This window comes from Macadamia integrifolia, unplaced genomic scaffold, assembly GCF_013358625.1.
Source record: "Macadamia integrifolia cultivar HAES 741 unplaced genomic scaffold, SCU_Mint_v3 scaffold1606, whole genome shotgun sequence".
Taxonomy (NCBI): domain Eukaryota; kingdom Viridiplantae; phylum Streptophyta; class Magnoliopsida; order Proteales; family Proteaceae; genus Macadamia; species Macadamia integrifolia.
The window spans coordinates 67,550-79,115 of record NW_024868276.1 but is presented as its reverse complement, the minus strand read 5'-3'; the positions used below and the strand labels follow the sequence as shown (position 1 = coordinate 79,115).

The 11,566-nt window shown below is 37.4% G+C and overlaps 1 pseudogene; it reads right to left on the bottom strand.

Annotated features, from left to right (window-relative positions):
- Positions 1 to 2,750: 2,750 nt before the first annotated feature.
- On the bottom strand, positions 2,751 to 3,826 carry LOC122064311 (annotated as a pseudogene).
- Between the last annotated feature and the right edge of the window lie 7,740 nt (positions 3,827 to 11,566).

Below are 11,566 nucleotides of genomic sequence, written 5' to 3'. Positions count from 1 at the left end.
TTTCATTGCTGTTTTACACACTTTCGAGTACATTTGTGGAATGACAGAATTTGTAAAGTTACAAATTATTTAACACCTTAAGAAAAAAAGTAAAAAAATATAGATACATCATTCATAAATATATATATATATATATATATAGACATACCTCACGAAGACATGAAAAGGCTACTAGAAAACAAGAAGGGGATAGCTTGGCCAACTACTCGGGATAAACCCTATAGTACTACACATGGCATAGAAAATCGTAGACTATAGTACCCTCACCGAGAGGACTAGATAGGTCTCAATCCCCACATCTCCACCAAGAACCAATTCTGAGGGGATTTTCTCCCTTTTGTCAAACAGCTCGGCAATGGTTCTCAACTTCTGCTCTAATGTCTATAATGATATAAGGACGGACATGAGTTTTGTCCTTAAAAATACGAAAGTTCCTCTCATTCCAAATGTAGCCCATATTAATTCCTACAAAACATCAACTTAGCAATACCACCCAAACAGCATCTTTGCTACTTATTCCCATTTTAAAATGGGAAATTTTGAATATCTCCCCTATGGGTTAACTACAAATAGGTCTAAAATATAATTGAGAATAGATGAAATCTACCACATGATGGGGATTCTATCATCCATATGTACACTGAATAATAGGATTCACCAATATATAAACACTTTTTTGAATAATAATATTCCTCCTTTTTTTAGAAATAATGCCAATTGAGCAGCTTCAAGATCATAAGGATTGGTATACCAAGTAAGGGTTAAGCCAAAAAAAAAAAAAAGTACCAATAATAGTTAATCTAATTGCTTCAATACCTCTTCGAACCTCTGGATAGAGCATGACAGCATAATAGGACCCTCGTTTTTGTCATTCAACTCCTCATCTTGTTTCAGTAATGCTTGGAAGTCTGGAGATGAATGATGCTTCAATGGAACCATATATCTCTTGCTTTCCTCACCCACATATATTAGAAAACAACCTTTAGGTACCGAAGGCGGGTCGTTGACATTGTCTTCTACCTTTCTAATACGTTTGTAATTGAACTTTGCCCGCACGCTACTGAGTTTCTTCTTCAGTGAATACATTGGAAGAAATATGAAAGCGACCAAGATAAGAAAGAGAAAAAGGTGGGGATGGAGGGAAGGGAAGGGAAGGGAAGCGAGGCGAGGGGAGGGGAGGGGAGGGGAGGGGTGGGGGTGGGGGTGGGGGTGGGGGAAACAAAAACACCTTGTAAGAAAAAGTGCCTAAAAATTTAAGAAGGAAGTTGAGACTTGAGAATAAGTTGTAAGTATATGGAGAGAGAGAGAGAGAGACAGAGAGAGAGAGAGAGAGAGAGAGAACTTTGTTGAATTCTAAACAATATCGACACTAGGAGATTTATTAGATTAGAAACTTGTAAAAATACATCACATCAGTATGTGGTAATCTTTTGTTTTGCTGATGGCAAAGTCGAACGTGAAACTTAAGATTACATATTAGTCTTTGTTTATGCCCAATCGTTAATCTTGCGTGTGTGTATATATATATATATATATATATTCTCTAATATACATTTCGTTGATTTTAATAAATAATAATAATAATAATAAAAAGATACGCACATCACATCTTATGTCAAATACTATATACATAATATCAAACTGGTAGGGCAGATTCTTATTAACCATTCATGCTGAGACCCACCACATCATCAAATAACTTTATTTAATATAAGGGCAATCCAATCATCAACAATCCAAAATTTTTCAATTATTATTTTCTGCTAAACAAAATTGACCTATGGGGCATTCAGATTTCGTCTTTTGTGGGTTTTTCTCTTGCTGTAATTCTGTTTTTGGGTTTCACCAAAAAAAAAGTGTTTCGGGCAATTTCCCTTGGCTGACCCTTTTAGGTATTATATTATTTCTCCTCTTTTTAATGAATTTTTAATTTAGGATTTTTTTACCTATTACTTGATATCATCACCCATTGAATTATGCAAACATTGTCAATTTTCTACTAAATGAAATTGACATATTATTTTGTCCTTGGGACGGAACAGAAGATGCGTATCATCTATCCAGAAAAAAAAAAACTTATGGCACCGATGACACAATGTAGTGCTTTTAGGCTGATCACACATTTAATATCCTAGGCTAAAATGTAACAGATTTGTAAGGCCATATGGAGAAACTTAGGGCCCGTTTGATAATGTTTCAAAAAAAGCTTTTTTACCATTTATGTGTTCAGAAACGGCAGAAAATGAACAAAAAGCGTTTGATAAAACTGTTTAGTTTCACTTGTTTTCAGAAATAGAAATTGAAATTTCTACCTATTTATGGTTCAAAAAACGACCCAGGCTGTTTCGCCGTTTCTGGAAAAGACTCGTGGCCATTCTTTCACTTGTTACTATCGACTTCTAGAAACATGACTAATCAAATACCTTCAATTCCGTTTCTGTTTCTAAAAATGGAAATTTATGTTTCTGCAGTTTCTAGAAATAGAAATGGCAGAAACGTTATCAAACGGACCCTTATTTTGATAGACTGAAGTGGGGCTATTAATTTGTGGGATCTTGATCTAGATATAATCCATAATTTGTTTGAGCTTGTTAACAAATTTTGATAGAAAATATATTGGGAAAATTATGTTCCCCTCTTCTGTACTTTGTCGAAATTACATATGGATCTAAGAGGTTGAACAATTTACATCCACTCCCGTAGTTATGAGGTGTTAGTATCCTATTAGTTTTAAACCTCAAAAGACCATATTACCCTTTAATGAAAAAAAAAAACTTCCTTCCTTTCTTTGCATATGCCAGGGAAAGGGGCATCATCCCTGACAGTCATCCTCTTAAGACGCAGCTCCTCAAGGTAAGGATATGCAAAGGTGAATACATCAAGCCATGATCGGAAATCCGCTCCCCAGTTGGGCGTGACGAGGCTTTCCCTTTATGGTAACAGAGTAGCAGTTATAGGAAAGGAGTTACGTCTCATACCTGGAGAATGTCACCGATGTTGATGATAAGAGCATCAGGGACAGGTTTCACATCCAACCACTCATCCTCGTGCTTCCCCTGCAACCCTCCGATATGATTCTGCAGAAGTACAGTCAACACTCCCGGATCGGTGTGAGACGTAACTCCTAAAGTTAAATCAGGTTGCGGGCAGTAAGGGTAGTAATGAGCCGCCATCACCCTCCATTCCAAACACGATAGCTCCTTCAATCTCTCCTGCTTCACACCCAACCCTTCCGACAAGATCTCCATCAGAACCTCTCCTAACCGTCTTGTGTGCTGATCCCATTCCAGGACCTCTCGCCGGAATATCTCCGGAATTTGATCGATTTCGGGAGGCGTGGGGCTGAAGTTCACATGAATCGTGTCTCTCCAGCTGGCGGCCTTAGATTGGAAGAGATCGAAATTGGTGGCGAAGGACACGCCGCGAAGCAAGTCCCGAGTGTAGTACTGAGACTTCACCTCCGTTGGCTGCTCGTTGAAGGCTTTGATGGCGTCAATCGTGTGGTTGATAACGCCGGAAGGGATGCCGTGGTTGATGACCTGGAAGAAGCCGAACTCTCTAGAGGCATCTCGGATTTGTTTCACGATGCGAGATCGATGGTTGGAATCGAGGCCGGAAAGATCAACGACGGGGATTAGATCGGAGGCGGGAGGGACGGTGAAAGGGGTGGAGTTGGGGAGGGTTTCGGGTGGGTGGATGAAGAAAGGAGGAATGGTGGCGGCGCCGGAATCCACAAGGCCTTTGACTCCGATCTTGGAGTCATCGAATTGCTTCACGCTGTAGTTCGATCATAGTCTTGGTCATTGTTGACAGCACCGAGCGTCATCTTTACTCTATGATTGGCAGTCGTTATAGTAAGCAGTGACGTAAAAGCTTTATGGCAGTGGTTTGAATTTATGGCGGTGGTGCAAGTGAGAGTACTTGAGCGGAAGTAAGTCTTAGAAGCAAATTATAGCAGCAGAAAAAGTTTAGATGAACATCATGCCTAATTTTAAAAAGGTGTAACTGTACAAATTAGTAACTTGACTAATTCATTCCATTAGTTAGGTAAAAAGTAAGGATGTGAATTTGAAACTAAAACGTTTATCGAAATCGAATCGATCTGTTTACATCAAAATTATAAAATCATTTAAAACCGTTTAAACCGATCTGATTAATCCGTATAACAATTAAATAAAGAAGGGGGTCGGATCGGTTTTAACCACGGAACCCACTGGTTTCAAACCAAATTGAAACCGTTTAAATCGAACCATTTAAAACCGTTTAAACCGATCTGATTAATCCGTATAACAATTAAATAAAGAAGGGGCAGTAATCTATATATGTTACTATGTTAAATTAAGTGTCCATCCTGCTTTGGTATGATTTATTGCAATTCAGTTTAAGTTTAGGCTTTAGATCATGAACTTGTAATCTATATATGTTACTATGTTATTATGTTATCATAGATGGGGTGTTTTGGCTGAATGACCTGTCATTTTAATATTTTATGCTGTAGAAGGCTGGATTTGGATGTTGTATGATATTAGTATTAAATGTTTGAGAATGACATGCAAAGAAATAACAATAGATTATCAAATTAAGACATTCCATCGTTAATATAGAATCTCTTATTTGTGGTTGCCAATTAATTTTTGATAAGCTTATGATCTTTAATTTAGAGATGGTTGCAAGTTATAACAAACTGATTGTGAACCGTTTTACAAACCGTATGGAATAAACTGAAACCGAAATCGTTTAAAACCGTGAAATCGACACCGTTTAAAAACTGTGGAAATCGAAACCATTTACTAAACGGTCATGGTTTCAGAAAGTGGAACCGTTTAGTAAATGGTGCGGTTATGGTTTTAGTCAAATAAATGTAAACCGAACCGATCTGCACCATTTAAATCAAAACCGAACTGATTAACACCCTTAGTTAAAAGTATAAGTATTATTATCAGTTTGTTTGGGAAAGAGGTTTTATTCTAAGCAGCCAGCTTTGAAGGATTTCTCTAGGCAGTCCAAATATCTATTACATGGAAGTTCTGGTGAGTCCCAAATTTGTGGCCAATTTTTTTTTTTTTTTTTTTGATTAGGTAAACTCCAAGGTCTCCTACTAACGTGTAAAGTTCAAGTACATCAGAAGTTTGAGAAGGTAAGGAATGATGGCTCCATGACTGATGACCCATAGGAAATCAAAGTGGAAGCAATGAGGTTCCTCTCCAGTTCATTTGAACTAAGAAAGGAGGGTAGACTGCCTTTTAATTTGCACTTGAGCCATTCTCTTCAGGACTCCTAGAAGATTGATTTGGAGGAAGAACTTACAGCTGAGGAGATCAAGGCAGTGGTCTTCTTAGCTAAAGATCTTATGCTCAATTTTGCAAATCCTCTTGGGACATTAGTGGGTAAGATTTTTTTTTTTTTATTTTTTTTTTTATATATATATAGATAAGGATTAAGGGAGAAGTAGGTAACAACCAGGAGGCTTGAACTTGAGATTTCTTGGTAAGTATGGGTTTTTTACACACCATAGCTCACCAATTGCACTAAGCAAATACTTATCAATCTTCAATGTTACCTATGGGATGTGAGTCAAGTTAGAACCAAAATTGAACCGATTCAATGTCCTCCAATTTCTTATAGTCTGGGCCAAATTTGGAGAGAAAGATCCATTACCTAGCTTTGACTCATTTTGCACCCTAAGATGCAAAAGGGTGACTTGGTGAAGATAGATCAAGGACATGAATCTTGTGAACACCATGAAGCAAATTAAATTTGGTGGGTGAGTCCGCAGAAGGATTGCCTATGGGTGAAACAAGTGAATAGAAAGTACTTGAAATCAAACTATTTGAATGGTGAAGCCAAGGTAGAATTTCTCTTGGGTTTGGAGGAAGATCCACAACTATAGGAGTCAAACCAAAGCACTTATCATTAATCTCATTGGCAATGGTCATTCTACCAGAATTTGGCTTGATTGTTGATTGTTGGTGTATGATGTTTTGTATTCTGTCGCAGTTTAATGCAGGAAGTACTGGTGTAGACCCTCCCATCAAAATGGCAGTCTCGCTTGCCGATAAATGGACCATGGGGGTTACAAGGGAGACGGGAGGCTGTCCTGCATAGCGAAGGTGTAGGGGGATGCAGCCTCCGAAGCTTGAATTTTTTTATTTGAGGGCAATTTTGTACTTTCTGGTATTAGGGTTTTTCGCTATATATTTGTAGCGAGAGTTACTTTCTTTGTAAGCATATCTGAGAGGTGCGAGGACGAGCTTGTAACCCTATCCCCGATTGATAGTGAAGAAGAATCTCATCTCACCAAGAAAGTAGGTAAGGCAATCTTGCTGAACCTCGTAAACCTGTGTGTATTGTTTGTTCTTGTTTTTCCATCACCTTCTGCATCATTTTTAGGATTGCATTTTCATAGATACCCAACAGATATCTTTTGCTCATTAGGTATGTGGACTGATTTGGAATGATGGGCCTTCTATTTCCATGGACTCTCGATGTGTGGGACCAACTAAGGGGCATTACATGAATCGGACGTACAATGAAGTTCCATCTTCCTCTTTAAGGTTTCCTACCTCCAAATCTATTCGGGAGCTGATTTTCCAACTTAACCCTAAAGCTCCTTGGGCGGCCAATGTGGTTTCAGCTCAATATCCTAGGAAGTCTTTCATGATGTGAAGGTGTATGATGGAAGTTCTCCCATCTAAGGACCAGTTGCTCAATTAATGGAAGATCTAAGTGGCTCCCTTTTGTTCTTGTTGGGCGGGGCTTGAGACCATAAACCATATCTTCTTTGTGTGTAGTTTCACTTCCCTAAGTGTGAGGAGATTTCCTCAAGCTTTGTTCTCATTCAAAGTGCCATTATTTGATATCTCATATAAAGAAAGAGGGATTCATAATTACAGTTAGTGTAACATTTTAAATATAATAAGGAGCTCTATATACCACCAAAAAAACGAAAAACCCCATATATGAGAAGATTTCCTCAAGCTTTGTTCTCATTCAATGTGCCATTATATGATATCTCAGATAAAGAAAGAGGGATTCATAATTACTATTAGTGTTACATTTTATATATGATAAGGAGCTCTATACATCAATAAGAAAATAAAAATAAAAATATAAAAAAATTAAAAAACAAATACCCCTATATATGAGAAAAATCTCTATATACAAACAGACCTTGGAATTGAACTAGCTCGAGGTCATCTATATAATACCAATAATAGCTAATCAAATTGCTTCAATATCTCTTCGAATTTTTGGATTGAGCATGACAGCATAATAGGACCTTCACTTTTGTAATTCAAATCCTCATCTTGTTTCAGTAATGCTTGATACGCTGGCGACGAAAGATGCTTCAATGGAACCACGTACCTTTTGCATTCCTCACCAACATATATCGGAAAACTACCTTTAGGTACTCGAAGCGGTATTCCATCAATTTCTTCCCTCATTCTATTATGTTTCCTCTTCATCGGTGAACACATTGAAAGAAATCTGAAAGCCTCTGATCCAAGATCAGAAAGAAGAAAAGAAAGAAGGGAGAGAGAAAAACTTAGGCTATAAGAAAGTGCCCTGAGATTGAAGTAGGAATTAAGTTATCTATATATATCTATATATATATATATATATATATATAGGGAGAGAGAGAGGGGGGACGATTTTGTTGACTTCTTAACAACATCCTAGTCAACTTCAAGATTTCTAAGATTAGAAACTTGTGGAACCTCACATACATCAGATGCTGCGTTACTCCAAACCTAATAGGGCTGGTTCTTGTAAACCGTCCGTGTTGAGACCCAACACATTAATTAAATAGACAAAATTTTCACTTTGTGTTATGCTGCACAAAATTGACCTATTACTTCTAGTTTCACCTTCCATCTAAACTTTGACAGAAAAACATAGACTTATTTCTTAGCCGCACGTGGTGTGATATTCAGGGCCATGTGGGAAAAAATTGTCTTGATGGGCTATGAAGTAGGACTTTCAATGGATCAGACCTTGACCCAGATACAATATATAATCCAATTCCATCATGGTTTACATTAATACATTAATCCAATCAGATTAAGGATGATCCCAAATAACTAAGTATATCAAATCTCGATTAGCTACTACATGTAAATATATTGTATTAACGTTGAAATCGGAATTGTATAAATGATATCTCTATGGCTGTATTTAAAAATTAAAACTAAACACTTTCTTGGAAAGGAAAGTTTTCAGATGTGACCCCATCAATCCCACATCTCTCCTGACTCTCTCCTTATTGAAAGTTGTTGCGATGGACCACGGTGAGTAACCGTGGCCTTAGAAGAATTCAATCCTTCTTTTAAGTTTATCATTTTTCTTATTTCCAAAGTTATTTAAGTCATGATTATAAAGGTTTTTTAAAAAATAGAGCAATTTACATCCTCATCCCCTGTATTTTGCTATTATTCCAACCCCCTCCCCTGGGTTTTCAAATATTCCGCAGACCTCCCCTGTATTTCTGTACATATTATTTCATTTTCTAATCAGTATCTGAACTTTTGATTTTATTGAAACTTTGTGTGTAATCTCCTATATATATATATATATATATATATATGTATTAATCTAACCCTTTTTCTTCTTATACGGGAACATGATAATCCCATCATATATTCATATCCAAATTATTTGACAAAACTGGTTGACTAATAGTTTGATTAACAAGGTGGTCAAATAATTTCAGATAAAGGAGGTAGGACCGCAGGAGTAAAACTGGTCTGGGACTCCTTAGCCTTGACCCAGCTCTGCCCATTATCGACCTGGTCCCAATCCATTCCTAAGCCCAAGCCCAATTTGCGGTTGTGTATTTTCTTTTGATAGTTGGAACACATTTATAAATAAAATAAAATATCTTCCTTAATTTGCGGTAGTTGCCCGAGTCTCTCTACTTGGAGTTCAAGTAGAACTGGGTAGACACTCTGCTACTTATAAAAAAGGAAGGTCCAGTCGGTGACTTTTTCACTCTGCTACTGATCTCTTTCTCTCTTTCAGGCTTTAGAGATTAAGAAATTTGATGACATAAAAGAAGACCCTTCTTCTTCTTCTTCAACAGAGACCTATATGATTTGCATGGATGAGTACGTGAGAGGTGTCGATATTGCACGGTTGCCTTGCTCGCATCTCTTTCATGGTGAATGCATTGTCAAGTGGTTGGAATGCAAGAATTCGTGTCCCTCGTGTCGCTATGTATTTCCCTTTGGAAGCTTAATTTCTTAAATTTTTTTTTTTTTTTTTCATCTTCAATCACTGTAATGTTGATTTTGAAGGATCTTCATATACAATCTCTGTTACGTAATGAAGTTTTTCCTTTTTTCTTAAATCAAATCATAATCTTTGCGTCTTTTTTTTTTTTGGTAATGAATCTTTGTGTCTTCAAAGTCCATTTTCGTAACTGACTACTTACGAGAGAACACCTTCTCTGCAGCTTAACTAATCTCCATTCTAAACTAGCACAAGAAACAGCATGGATAACGACACATCATAACTAATAACCATTCATTAAATTTGGGAAGACATACCACATGAGAGAGAGAGAGAGAGAAATAGGTTGATGCTTACGATCTGTTGATCTTGAATGTTCTGACTCTAAGAATTATCTTAATGAAGTGAAGCCCATCCACCAGGAAATTTACCTCACCTTAGGTTTCTTCGTACCTCCGGGATAGGCAAATTATAGAGAACATTGGATTATCTATGTACCACATCTGTGTATCCGCATTCCGATCTAATATCGAGAACTAAACCCTTGAATGTACCCGAATACATGGATATCATCCTCTCAAGTGGTCTGAGAAGGAAAACCTGAAAAAACGGCCTAGATTTCCAGGAGATCGAACAAATAAAAATTTAACTTGATAAACTAGCAGATGATTGTAGTTAGAATACCTAGAGATATGATCCAAATCCTAATAGGATTAGTAGAAATAATCTGAGACTATTGTTGAACCTAGTGATAGAAGCAGCTGGTCTTAATTAAGTTTTTGAGATGGAAGGAAGTACATTGTTGAACCTAGGATGGTATAATTATATCTATTACCCAAAATGATTTACAATGATGATAGAACTATGTCTATAAGCCGAAATGATTTACCAAGATGTTAGAAAAATACCCATCACTCTACCCCAAAAAATAAAAAATAAAAAATAAAAATAAAAAATAAAAAAATAAAAATACATGGCCAATGTGGTTTCAGCTCAATATCCCTGGGAAGTCTTTCATGATGTGAAGGAGTATGATGGAAATTCTCCCAATTAAGGACCAGTTGCTCAACTAATGGAAGATCTAAGTGGATCCTTTCTGTTGCTCATGTTGGGCAGGGCTTGAGACCATAAACCATGTCTTCTTTGTGTGTAGTTTCACTTCCCTAAGTGTGAGGAGATTTCCTCAAGCTTTGTTCTCATTTAAGGTGCCATTATTGATATCTCAGAAGTTTGACGTCCAAAAGGCGTTTGACATGCTTGATTGGCAATTTTTTTTCAATGTTTTGGAGAAGTTTGGCTTCAGTGTGAAATGGATTACTTGGATACGTCAAATTCTATCAACTACATGGATGTCAGTATTAATAAATGGTGGTCCGATGGGGTTTTTTGGAGTCGAAAGGGGTCTTAGGCGAGGGGATCCGCTCTCCCCAATGCTGTTTATTATAGCGGAAGAGGTCCTTTGTCGAGGTCTCAAAGCTTTGAGGCTTACAGGGAAGATGAAGGGGATCCAGGGGCCACGAAATATTTTCACTCCTTCACCTTTGCTTTTTGCAGATGATATTTTTATATTCATTAACGCTGATTACGCGGTGTAATGCATTTGAAAGCCTTCCTTGACAAATACCAGGCATACTTAGGTCAGGCCTTTAATCTTGAAAAAAGTCACATGTACTTTGGCTCCATCCCTGCTCCAAGGAAAATCAGAATAAAAAAATGTTTTGAGCATCTCGGAATGTCGTTTTCCAATACGATATCTAGGTGTTCAAATTTTTAAAGGAAGAGTTTGTGGTCAAGCAATATTGCCTCTGGTGGATAAGTTCAAAGAGAGGTTGGCTGGATGGAAGGGCTACCTTCTTTCCGTGGCTGGTAGAATTGAGTTGGTGAAAACCGTGATGAACAGTATCCCAGTCCATAATTTCTCCATATACCATTGGCCCTCTTCTGTGATTGCTTCTATGGAATCTTGGATCAGGACTTTCATATAGTCAGGGGTCGCCTCTTCTTCAAAAGCAATTATAGTAAAATGGGATATATTATGCCAGTCAAAGAAGGAAGGTGGATTGGGCATTAGAAGGCTTCAGGATATCAATTTGGCATTGCTTGCCAAATTGGGTTGGTTTATAAAACTGATCAATCTCTGTATAGGAAATCTCTAAGGGGTCGGCTAGTAGCCAAGGATGGGAACCTGAAAAAGGTCATCTCTTCCTCAATCCTGCCGGGTCTTCGTAAGGTGTGGAGTTTTATCAATGAATCTGAGCGATGGATTATTAGAGACAACACTTCAATTAGTTTTTGGCATGATCGTTGGATGCAAAATGCTAAGATAATAGACATGCTG